We start from the raw sequence: 13542 nt of genomic DNA on the forward strand, positions 1-13542 counted from the left end.
TAGTCTGGAGGGTTGTCAGAGGTTACAGCAGTGGATGTAGAACTGGGCTGAGAAGTGGCAGATGGACTTCAACCCAAGATAAGTGTGAAGTGGTTCATTTCAGTAGGTCAAATTTGAGGACAGAATAGATGACATAAATGGTAAGATTCTTGGCAGTGTGGAGGATCTGAGAAATCTTGGAGTCCATGTCCATAGGAAACAGGGTTGATAGTGTTGTTAAGAAGGCGTATGGTGTATTGGCATTCATCAACCATGGGATTGAGTTCAAGAGCCGTGAGGTAATGTTACAGCTATATAAGACCCTGGTTAGACCCCACTTGGAGTACTGTGTTCAGTTCTTGTCACCTCACTACAGGAAGGATGTGGATACTACAGAGAGTGGGCAGAGGAGATTTACAAGGATATTGCCTGGATTGGAGAGCATGCCTTATGAGAATAGGTTGAGTGTACTTGGCCTTTTCTCCTTGGAGCAACGGAGGATGAGAGGTGACCTGATAGAGGTATATAAGATGATGAGGGGCATTGATCGTGTAGATAGCCAGAGACTTTTTCCCAGGGCTGAAATGGCTAACGTGAGGGGGCATAGTTTTAAGGTGCTTGGAAATAGGTACCGAGGGTAAGTTTTTCACACAGAGAGTGGTGGGTGCGTGGAATGCACTGACAGTGGCGGTGGTGGAAATGGACACAATAGGGTCTTTTAAGAGCCTGTTAGATAGGTACATGGAGCTTAGAAAAATCGAGGGCCATGGGCTAGGGAAATTCTAGGCAGTTTATAGAGTAGGTTACATAGTCAGCACAACATAGTGGAACAAAGGGCCTGTAATGTGCTGTAGATTTCTATGTTCTATATTCTTATTATTTTCCTCACTGCTTTCTGTTTTAATTGGCCATTAATGTATGAATTACTTGCCAAATTACAGAACTTTTAGGGTTATATAACCATCTTTTATTAGCAACTTTATCAAATGTGTTCTACATCCACAAGCTCTTCCTTTATCCATTGGTCAGTTACATCCTCAATTAAAACTAACAGAGTTGTCAATGTGATTCCCCTTAAAAACCCATTAAGATAGTGATGGACTTTAGGAAGACTAATCCTACACTGCTCCCTGTTACTACTGATGGTGTGGATGTGCATGTGGTGAGGATGCATCTGGATGACAGACTTGAGTGGAGCACCAACACAGAGGATGTGTACAAGGAGGGCCAGAGTTGCCCCTACTTCCTGAGGAGACTGAGGTCCTTCGGAGTACACAGGCCTCTCCCTCACATGTTCTACCAGTCTGTTGTTGTCAGTACAATCTTCTACGCAGTGGTGTGCTGGGGGAATGGCATCAACAAAGGGTGATGCCAACGGGCTCTAAAAGCTAATTAGAAAGTCTGGCTCTGTTATAAGAGTCAAATTGGAACACTGGAGGCTGTGGTAGAACAAAGGACCCTACGGAAAATTTTGGCAATTCTGGACAATGTTTCTCACTCTTTTGCATGCCACCTTGTCTGAACAGAGGAGCTCTGATCAAAAGAGCGCTATATGAACTCATTCTTACCCTTGGCCATTAGGCGCTATGATTCAACCAATAGCCAGGGAAATTCTGACCAGCTCCTGCTAGACCATTTGAGGTAACCTATTTTTCAATTCTTTCTTACTTCTCTTCTAATTTTTGTATATCTGTGCTACTGTGACACTGTAATTTCCTTTGGGATTAAGGAAGTATCTATCTATCTGATGATTCAAATGTCTGTTGCCACATCCTTAATAATGGATGGTTAGTATTTTCTTCCTTTAACCTAATCTTCCAAGATATTATTTCTAACATGTCAGTCCATGGCCTCCTCTACTGCTATGATGAGGCCACTGTCAGGTTGGAGGAGCAACACTTCATATTCTGCCTGGATAGTCTTCAACCTGACAGCATGAACATTCATTTGTCTAACCTCCAGTAATTTTTCCCCTTCTCTCTTTTTTCAATCCCCATTCTGGCTCCCTTCTTACACCTTCTATAACCTCCCTCTGGTGCCCTTCCTCTTTCTCCTTCTCCCATTGTCCACCCTCATCTCGTGGACTGTGGCTGATGGATTGCTGCAAATATAACAGCCCAAGTCTCAAAATGGACAAGACCAAAGCGATTATTGTGGCTAACCTGCACATCAATGGTTACTTGTGGGAGATTCAATGGCACCATGTTTCTTAGAGTGCATATCATGGATGATCTCAGCTGGTCCTTCAACACCTCCTCTTCAGTCAAGAAAACACAACAGTGTCTCCACTTCCTGAGAAAACTGAGACAAGTGAGGCTCCCCACTCCTAGTCTAACCACTTTCTAGTAGAGTACCATTGAGAGTGTAACACTGAACAGCTCTATCACCATCTGGTGTGGGAATTTCAAGGAATCTGATTACATGACACTGCATTGGATGAGAAAATCATCGGGGTCTCTCACACTCTCTCAGCCCGATCCATGACATACACCAGAAGCATTACATTTGCAGAGCCTTCAGTATTGGCAAGGACTACTCCCATCCGAACCATGATCTTTTTGACCTCCTACTGTAAGGCAGAAGGTACTGCAATGTAAGAACAAGGACTCTTAGGCTGGGTAACAGGCTGTGAGACCTCCAAACACCCAGCTACCAACCAATACACACTTTTTATGACAGCAGCAGTAACAGTAATACTGCTGTATATTTAACTTCGTCATATATTCACTTTATCTCAATTTGTAGATCTGTAGAATACACTTTTTAAATCTGTTAATATTATTTGATGTGTTGCATGTGATATAAGTAATGTGATTTGCTCCTTGGTCCCTGAGGAATATTGTTTCGTTTAGCTATATACGATTGAATGACAATAAAATTGAACTTCTATCAGATTCCTTTTTTCTTCAGCCCTTGACCTTTTCCACTTTTCACCTCCCAGCTTCTTACTTAATCTCCTCCACCCCTACCCAGCTACTTTATCCCTCACCTGGCCTCACCTTTCTCCTGCCAGTGTGTACTTCTTCTCCTCCCCCACCCCCACCTTCTTATTCTGGCTCCTGTCCACTTACTTTCCAGTCCAGATGGCAGGTCTTGGCTCAAAACCTTGACTGTTCATTCCTCTCCACAGATGTTACCCAACCTGCTGAGTTCCTTCAGAATTGTGTGCACTTCTAACACCTGCAGAATCTCTTTTATTTGTGATTTATTACGTGATTAAAAATTGGATTTATTATCACTAACCAATGACATGAAATTTCTTGTTTTACCTATAGTTCTCAGCTATCTTGTCAATTCCTTGACCTCTTCACCTTAAACCCCAGCCATCACCAAGCCCAGACTAATCTTACAAAACACTGGCGAAACTCAGGTCACTCCTCCAGGGTTTGCTGTGTTGCTCAAGGTTCTAGCACCAGCGGTCCCTTGAGTCCTCACACTAATCTTGCCTGCTTTGGGTTTCGCCCTCTCGTTAAAGCCCAGCGATGGCAGCAGTATATTGCAAAGTCACAAAAACCCATGAGCAAAAAAAAAATGGGAATAACCAGCTAGTGTTCATGGACCATTCAAAATGGGAATGAGTTACTCCTAAATCATTGAGTTTGAGTCTTTAGGGTCCTGTACATCCTCCATGATGGTAGTAAAGAGAAGTGGGCACATCCTGGCTGGTGAGGGTCCTTAATGATGGATGCTAGGATTAGACTATAGGATTACTTAAATTAATTTTGTGTTATACTGAACCTTGATGAAGGAGTAACTTGACCATTTTCTAAAGTATGAAATGAATAGACAAGACATATGCAGAAACAGTTTCCTCTGGGAAGGGAGCCCCAGTAACAGCATGGGAACAGACATTTTGGCCCTCAGCCACATCAGTGACTCATTTTACACTAATCCCATCTCAGCCTATTTTACTCTCTCCACACACCCATCAATTTCCCAGATTCAACACCCTCGAGGTAATTTAAAGTGGCCAATTAACCTATCAGCCCACATTTTTGGACAAGGACAGGAGGTCATAACATTAAAATCAGAGCTAGCCTGTTCACGGGACAGCTATGAAACATTTTTTTTCATGCAAGTCAGGGGTTTCCAACCTGGGGTCCATAAACCCCTCAGTCAATGGTAGGGGTCCATGGCATAAAAAAAGGTTGGGAACCCCTGATGTAAATGCTGGTAAACATTTGGAAAACATTACAATAGCCTACCAGCTGAATTATTAATTTTAAATCTTAACATTAATATTTTTTGCTAACCAAAGATATCAACAGCATGGAGCAAATATTAGGTGGCTGCAATTATGATGCGACAACTGTGATCTCAGTGAACATACTCGAGATGGTGTAAGTTCTAGCTGCTCCTAATTTAAATAGAGCTAAAATTAGAATCTGATGTAGCCACATTTAAACTGATCAGTTTAACTTCTTTTTACAGACACGTACAGCATGCTCAATGATTTTAGATTGACTTTAATAAATTTTCCAAAGGTGAATTGCATAGAGTTGTTTCATCTAAACTCCAGTTTTGATCACTATTTTGCATTTCTGTATCTTCTATCCACAATACCAGAATCCAAACTATTTTAAATAATGATAGCTACAATAGCAAACAGATAAGTTATTTATATCTGAGATGGACATCTACAAGATGGTGTTCATTCTTAAGAGAATCAACGGTACGGAAATACAAAAAAAAGTAGCTTGCTTAATTGACGATCAGGGGTAGTCTCTGTAATTATATCATTCTATTCTCCCATGACACCGTGAGCAAGTTTTCAGCTATCTCGTCAATTCCTTGACCTGTTCACCTTAAACCCCAGCCATCACCAAGCCCAGACTAATCTTACAAAACACTGGCGGAACTCAGCAGGTCAGTCCTCCAGGGTTTGCTGTGTTGCTCCAGGTTCTAGCACCAGCGGTCCCTTGCGTCCTCACACTAATCTTGCCCGCTTTGGGTTTCGTCCTCTCGTTAAAGCCCTGCGAAGGCCACCCCAGTTAAGTCCCTCACTGCGTAGGTCAAACACATCAAAGGGGTGCCGCTAAATCCAGAGTCTAAGAGTTGTAGGTAAAGCTCGCCAGAACTTCGCGTACGTTCCACCAAAGACCTTTTGAAGGCTTGGTAGGAGATGAGGAAGATGTGAGAGGGAAGGGACTTAACCATTCACTATCCTCGTCGGAGGGAGGGGGGAATCCATTGAGTTTGGTGGTAACTGCGGTTAGTTGCCTTGCCCCCACCACCACGCTCACTTGCTGATGATGACGATTGGCTGCTCTGGGCCTTGGCCACCCTCGAGCGTGCGGGAGAGGGGCTGGGACTGTTTCGGGAGATAGCGCGTTTGCGCAGGGAGACGGCGAGAGATTCCCGACAGTTCTCGCGCTTCTGTTCCGGAGCTAGCGCGAGAGACGGAGACGGGGACGGGGGAAGGGTAGGGAGGAGACGAGGGAGCAGCTCTGCTGCTGCACGGTGGAGCTGAGCGCTTCCTGCACTGCCTTGGCGGATGCTGATGCAGTTGTGTTCCTCTCAGCTTTTCCCTGATAGGATGATGCCAGTACACCTCTAGGATTTTTTTTCTTTTTAAAGCGCGACAGAGAAAGAGAGACCGCTTTCTCCACACCCCATCTGACATTACCTGGAAGCGCACGGACCCGGTAAGTCTAAACGAAAATGGCATTTTTTTTCTCGTGCAAGACAATTAGTTTAAGGTGGTTTTAAATTAGTTAAAGGAGCGCCGTTCCGTTACCAAGAGACAGTACCCGCTTTCTTAGTCATTGTATAGATTATGTCTGGGGTTCAAATAGTGAAATGGTGTGTCCTCCTGCAATTGGGGGTGGGGTGGTATTTAGAGTGGTGGTGAAAGGGATGGGGTGTTTAACAGAAATGTGTGTCTGTAAGTGCAATTAATGTTTTTAATATTCAAACAAAAGCCGCCTGAAATCAATTTTAGCCTTGCCACTGACCGCTAGCGCTAATGGAAATGTGATATTTTAATGTATATTTAATGGCTCTGTTCTGACTCCCGTCAACCCAGCTCCGTGTCTCCATTGTCGTATAGGACTGCTGTAATGTCGTATCTAGACACCACTTCACTGTGTTGGTAGTGGTGAACCTTAGTTTCATACACGAAAAAGAGGGATGCATCACACTTTTGTTTTAATCATACGGCTCCTTCATGTCGCTGACGTCTTGCATCGATGTGTGCGCAGCCGGCGGAGGAAGGGGACTGAAGCCGACTCTAAGGTGGGATGGAGGCGTTACATTGTGCATCTTAGTTGCAAGAAAGCTGCTAACATTGAAAAAGGGATCAAAATGTATCCGGTTGCATTTGTCACGCTAGATTGCGGTTTTAATTTAATGACTGCATGAAAATGTGAAACAACCTTTTTTTTAAAAGAAATAATTCGTTTACTTAAGTTATCGTATCTTGATACCGCCAACTGAATTACCAGTTAAGTTATGATGTTGCTGTTTTAAATTCGCCATCATTTGGGTGCGACGCTATTACTGAGGCTCCAGCGTATAACAACAGTTACATAAATGAATACTGTTTCGCGGTTTTAGGGCATTGCTCTGCGTCGGGAGTTAGGAGACTTGGTTTAACCCCTCCCTCCTTCCTCGCTGAGCTGGTTATCGATCTTGTCTACCAGTGCGTGGGTCCAACAGAAATAATAAAAGGTAAAGTCGGGACTGGTTAATCTAATAAAGTACCTTGCAACATTCGTTTACGAGGGAGAACATGCTTTGTTCAATGCTGAAACATCTCCGCCTTGGCGTGAATCAGACGAGGAGAGATGAGGTTTCACCCAGGTCTCGAGCTTGATTTTCCCCCAAAACAAAGGGGATACAGCAAATACTGTGAGTTTCTAGCATTAATTGACAGAGTAGTCGACTAGGGTAGAGGTCCGCCAACTTGACTGTGGCTGCATTTTGTTTCGAAGTGACAACGATGCTAAGCTGTCCCCGAGTGGAGTGGGATCCGGGGGCAATTGAACGCGAGTCGGACTTGTCATTTGCTACTGCTCAAAATTCATGAACACGCTGACTTTCCTTAGCACATCTCTGTATCTTCAGCTCAATTTGCTCCTCTATGAAGAAGGTTGAGTTTTTAAACTTGTCATTTAATTCACTACTGAGTCAAAACGTGCCAAGGCCTGTTCCTGCATTTACTTTTATCTGGCATATAATAACATGTAGCAGGTTGAAATTAATTCATTGTCTGGTGGACTGAAAATCTATTACCAAACCGATTAGATTTCAAACAATGGAAATCAGATTAATGACTTCATTTTCTACTTTCCCTCTTGGATGAAATTGTACTGATGACCTGATGATAGTGTGTCTGATGAGGCCAAACCATAGTTGTCAGCAAGCCGTTAACCTGCTGGAGGCATGAACACCAGGGGATCTTAGCTGATTTCTATTTTTCTCTCTATAAATATCTTTGGCACTCCTATGTTATTATGCCTCTCCTGTCTTCCTGACTTGGGTTTATTAACTTGGGATGATTGTGGGTTAAACCCAGTTTACCTGTTGGCTGTGGTTCAGCTGCTGTTCACCCTGACTAGCTCAGAGATCAGGATGGAAGACTATTACCTTCTGTAATCTAGCGCTCATGAACACAAGCTTCGGGCTGTCCTCCTTCCAGGCTTTCAGACATAGAGTTGGATCTTCTTGGAAAGGCCTTTTTGAGAGTTGTGTGTCTTTCTTTTCCAATTATTTCTTCACCTGGAACTTTGGCAGAACTGCTAAAGGTCAGAATCTACCCGTTTTTTTTTTATTGTCTTTAGAAGAAATTACATCCTTTCATTGTCATCACCTAACAAACATTACTTTTAAAAGAGAAAAAGACTGAAGGAAGTTCAATCTGAAACATGACTGCTTTTCTTTCAACAGATGTTGCTTGACTGGTTGAATTCTTCCAGCATTTGCTTTTGTTTGAAAAAGGTTTAACTGTTGGAAAGAAGTACCTTTGTTTTACCTACATACAAACAACTGTTGGAAACATTTTTTTTGTACAATAGCTCATGGTGCAGAGGCAAAGTGTGGTTTTGACAATTTATATCAGTTATTGGCTATAAATTATGACAACCACATTGCAGCAACTTTTGGCAATTCACAGAATATTTATTTGCTTATTTGGTATAATTGTCTTTTGGAATTGTTTGTCCAGTTGGTTATTAATATTGTATCCAGAAAACCTGTAGCTTTTTCCTTTGAATTAAAGACTTCTCTCATGATGGTTTCTGTCTGTACACTATTAGCAATGCTTGCTCCATTCTTGATTTGAATAACTCCTTTTTAAAGATCACATGAGCCATCAGTAGCTCAAGTGTTCACGTGAGCCCCTCAAAAACTCCTTCTGCTTTTCCAGCCCTGGTTTATTTATTTAGAGATAAATAAGCTGCACCACTCCACAACTCCTGGCAACCCTGATTTAACCCTGACCTGATCATGGGACAATTTACAAAGGCAAATTAACCTATCTGATGCATCTTTGGTCCATGGAAGGAAACAGCAAGACCCAGAGGAAACACGAGCATCCTCTGGGGAGGACATACAGAGGATGCAGGGACTGAGCTCTGATCCCTGATGCTCCAAGTTGTAATAGCATCACGTTAACCACTGCACTACCATGGTGCCCCAAGTATCTTTCTCTCAAGTATTGGCTTTCTAGTGTAGCAATGCCTCTGCTACAGCTTTATGTTGATTCCTGCTCATTTCTTTTGGTCCCAACACTATTTTTGCTCATGTCTACCTGCTCTGGTGTTGAATTTGGTTAGTATAATATAGATTATTCAAAATAACTCAGCAGTTGAGCAGAATTGGAGCCACAACTGGCTCCAGTATTTTAGTCCTAGAACCATGTTTAATTTTGCTTTGGAAACATTAAGAGAAATCATGATTTAACAAACACTAATAACATTCAGAAGCATCCTATTTTGTTCCTTTTGGGCAGAAAGTTTGGAGAGGTGACTAAAACCTTGGATGAATATAAACCATATAAATGCAGTAAGCTGTATGGTTCAGGAGAAGATGTGGATGATAGAATTATCTCCTACTGATGAGAGAGGGGTAAATGGGAAGGATGGAGCTTATCTACAGAAGTTGAAAACCAGCAGAAAAAACTATTGGTTCAGGATAAAGCATAAATGTGAGTCATTAAAGTGACACCATGGGAGAGACTGCGGATGACATCAATGGAATGAAGGAAAAGGAATCAATTACATCTGTAAGGTTTGGTATTATTGGGCAGGCAGGAGTGGGGATCGAATGTGACCAGTGATCTGATGTGGAGTTTATTTTTTAAAAAACTGGGAGTTGCAAGCTTTTCACAGTCATTTGGAAGGAGTTAAAAGGAGCAGAGACGGGCACGACTGTGGTGATGAAAACAAAGTCTGTATCAAGATCAGATATGGCTCATGAAATTTGCCAGAGCAAAGTTCTTGCATAGGCTTTAGTGGTTTGGTGCAGCTGAGTGAGCCACACGAGGGCTTTCATTTGATTGTTAAAATTGAATATCTCACACAGTTGTAATTTCAGACTATAAAGAATACCTTGGCTAAGCGGGCCAGGTAGTTGACCTGCATTCTTTGGATGAGATGTTGAAAACGAAGTTTCTTTCTGCTCTTTGATGTTACTGATAGGCCAGTTATCTTCAGCATATCAGTCAACATTTATTTCACTCAAAATTCTTAGACTATTTGACCATTTCTACATTGGCTTGTAGGAAATGTGTTGTGTGCAAATTGGTTGTTGGATTTCCTACAACAAGGACTACAGATTTAGTAATTTCATAGTTGTACAGCACCATGGGAATTTTTTGAATTGGCAAGAAATTTGCAGATGCAAATCATTTTGACAGTACAGAGCTTGTATGTGCCTGTCAGAATAAAAGGTAAAGATAACAGTTTTAGCGAACCTTGGTTTTCAAGAGATTTTGAGGCTGTGGTTCAGAAAATAAGGAGGTGCATAGGGGGTGTAGGTAGATGGGACTTGTGGAGTATAAGAAATGCACAAGAACGCTTAAAGAACTCAGGAAGGCTAAGGGAGGGTGTAAGGTTACCCTAGCAGACAAGGTGAAGGAACTCATAAACTATGTTCAGAGCAAAAGGATTGCAAGGGACAAAATTGTTCCTCTGGAAGATCAGAACGATAAGCTATGCATGGAGGCAAAAGAAATGAGGGAGATCTTAAATGGATTTTTTTCTTTTTGCACCCCTGTTTACTCAGGAGGCTGACACGGTCTTTAGAAGTGAGGACAAGCAACTGCGATGTGCAGATTACAGAGGAGAAGGTGTTTGCTATCTTGAGGCAAAACTAGGGTGGATAATTCTCCAGGGCCTGGTGAGGAGTTCCCTTGGACTCTGTGGGATTCAAGTGCAGAAATTGCAAGGGCTGTAGCAGACATATTTAAATCATTGTTAACAACTAGTGAGGTACCCGTACCTGAGCATTGGAGGATAGCTAATGTTGTTCTGCGGTTTAAGAAAGGCTGTAAAAATAGACAATCAAATTATAGGCTAGTGAGCTTGATATCTGTAGTGGGAAAGTTATTGGAAGGTATTCTCAGGGACTGTATATATGCGTATTTGGATAGGTGGGGATTAATTAGGGAGAGTCAGCAAGATTTTGTGCGTGCTAGATCATATCTAACCAATATTATAGAGTTTTTCAAGGAAGTTACCAGGAAAGTTGATGAAGGCAAGGTGGTGGATGTTGTCTGCATGGACTTTATCAAGGCACTTGACAAGGTCCTGAATGTGAGGTTGGTCAGGAAGGTTCAGTCACTTCTCATTCATGATGAGATAGTAAATTGGATTAGACATTGGCTTTGTGTGAGAAGCCAGAGAATGGTAGTAGGTGGTTGCCTCTCTGACTGGAGGCCTGTGACTAGTGGAATGCTGGGAGAAAGACTATCACCAGCTGCAGTGGGATCTGGACTAGATGGGAAAGGGCTAGTGGAAATGGCTGGTGGAACTTAACACAGACAAGTGCGAGATATTGCACTTCAATAGGACTGACCAGGGTAGCACTTACACAGTGAATGGTATGGGACAGAGGAGTGCAGTAGAACAAAGGGATCAGACAATACAGGTCCAGAAAGTGACAGCACAAGTAGATAGAGTCGCAAAGAAAGCTTTTGGCCTATTAGCCTTCATAAATCGAAGTACTAAGTACAGGAGATGGGATGTTATGTTGGAATTATATGTAATGTTCTTGATGCCCAATTTGGAGTATTATGTGCAGTTCTGGTCTCCTACCTATTGGAAAAATGAAAATAGATTGAAAGAGTACGGAGAAAATTTACAAGGATGTTTCTGGTGATGGAGGACCTAAATTATTGGGGAAGATTGAATAGGTTAGGACTTTATTCCTCGGTACGTAGAAGGTTGAGGGGAATTTGATAGAGGCTGTAGTTGGGGTAAATGCAAGCATGTTTTTTTTCTACTGAGGTTGAGTGGGACTACAACAAGAAATGAGTGTAGGCTGAAAAGCTTGAGGGGAAACTTTGCTCAGAGGGTTATGTGATTGTGGAATGAGCTGTAGTGCATGCAAGCTTGATTTCAACTTTTCAGAGAAGTTTGGATAGGGATATGGATGGCTATGGTCTGGGTGCAGGTTGATGGGACAAGGCAGTATAAATGGTTCAGCACAGACTAGTTGGGCCAAAGGGCCTGTTTGTGTGTTGCATAGATTTGCAGAGAGACTCGTTTGCTTCACTGATTATAAATTAGGAACACAGTGGAGTGGTGAAGAACCAGATGGTTCCTGTGAAAAGAAAAGTAATTTTATAGGAAAATTTACAGTTTTTAAATGTGCAAGTTTCCTCTGTTGCATTTTAGATTTATAATACCAGAAGCAGACTCAGTAATGGCTCAAATGTTGTTGGAGTCTGCCATGTTCCCCTATGTAAACTTCCCTTATTCTTTATTTTCTGAGAAATGAATTGTGAAGAGGCATCAGTGGTATAGAACTGAGTCATAGAGACTGCTGATTTGGAATTCATCTGGCATCTATTCCTTGCTGTATTGCTGGATGAAATACATTTTGGTAACCGCAAGCATCATTAACCCTACCTTATTTCAGTGCAAAAATCTGTTACCTCAGGGAGCACTGAGCTACAGGGAATAGAATGTAGTATTTCGTGAAGTTGAAAGCATTGAATTTAGAGCAGGGGTTCCAAATAGAATGTTGTATTACGTGGAGTTTAAGCATTGCTTTTAGAGCACGGGCTGCTTAATGGTCCTGGTCCATGGTACCCCTGATCTAGATTGAGTTTATTCTTGTTATGTCTCGTGATATCAATTTTGTCTTCGAAAGCTTCCCTTCCATGCAAAGTGAAAAGTAAGTATTTCAATTTTATTTGTCCAATGTGAATGAATGAACTAATGAGGGCATATGATTCAGGTAACTAATGGGAGTTGCTAACCCATTTTATAGAAGGAGGGAAGTTGTATTTGTGAATGCGACATGTATGTTGTTATTACAGAGGAAAGACATGGGAAAGAAGAGTTAGTGGGGGAGAGAAAGAGTTAAGATTTTGTGGAGAAGAATCTGTAAATGAGTGGAAGAAAAGAGGAAAAGTGAAAATTACTGACATAACAAATGAGAGATGGTTGGGAGGGAGGTGAGGCAATGGGGTAGAGAGGCAGTCCAGAATTGACACCCAGTACCACTGCTTAATACCATCAGTACCACTTTTGACCTCAAAAATAGCTTCTCACAAGAGGTATCGTACATTATTAAGGACCTCCAGCACTCAGGGCATGCCCTTTTCTCACTGTTACCATCAGGTAGGAGATACAGAAGCCTGAAAGCACACACTCAGCGATTCAGGAACAGCTTCTTCCCCTTTGCCTTCCAACTCCTAAATGGACATTGAATCTCTGGCCACTACCTCACTTTTTTTTTAATATACAGTATTTCTGTTTTTGCACATTTTTTAATCTATTCAATACAGGTGACCCCTGTTTTTCGAACGTTCACTTTATGACAGCTCGCTGTTACGAAAGACCTACATTAGTACTTGTTTTCACTAACCAAAGAGGATTTTTGCTTTTGCAAAAAAAAGATGCCTGCTTTATACGTGTGTTTACCCCGAGAAAGACTGCCATAACTGTGAAGCCTTGTGTGGGCAGTTGTGTGCGCATGTCTGTACGTGCCAGTTTTTTTTTCTCCAAATCGATTTTTGGCTTGCTGTCATCCCGATTCTGATAAGTGAAACTACACCGTACATACAATATTTCTACTTTATATAGGCTGTATATTTATTATATCATTCCTGCTTTTACTATATGTTAGTATTATTTTAGGTTTTATGTGTTATTTGGTAGGTTATTTTTTGGGTCTGGGAATGCTCAAGGAATTTTACTCATATAAATTAATGCTAATTGCTTCTTTGCTTTACGACATCTCGGCTTACAAACGGTTTGATAGGAACACTCTACCTTTGGATAGCGGGGAAACCCTGTATACACAATTGATTTACTTGACTATCTATTATTTTATTTATTTTTTTCTCTGCTAGATTATGTATTGCATTGAACTGCTGCTGCTAAGTTAACAAAT

At 41.7% G+C, this 13542-nt stretch overlaps 1 protein-coding gene across 6 annotated transcripts in view; it reads left to right on the plus strand.

Annotated features, from left to right (window-relative positions):
* Positions 1–5409: 5409 nt before the first annotated feature.
* Positions 5410–13542, plus strand: part of LOC140713685 (catenin delta-2-like) — a 1190818-nt gene continuing 1182685 nt past the window's right edge. For all 6 annotated transcript variants that reach the window (XM_073024066.1, XM_073024071.1, XM_073024072.1 and 3 more), the window contains exon 1: positions 5410–5624. The gene's annotated coding sequence lies outside the window, so the exon portion shown is untranslated. The remainder of the gene's footprint in view (positions 5625–13542) is intronic.

This window comes from Hemitrygon akajei, chromosome 20 (genome assembly GCF_048418815.1).
Source record: "Hemitrygon akajei chromosome 20, sHemAka1.3, whole genome shotgun sequence".
NCBI lineage: Eukaryota > Metazoa > Chordata > Chondrichthyes > Myliobatiformes > Dasyatidae > Hemitrygon > Hemitrygon akajei.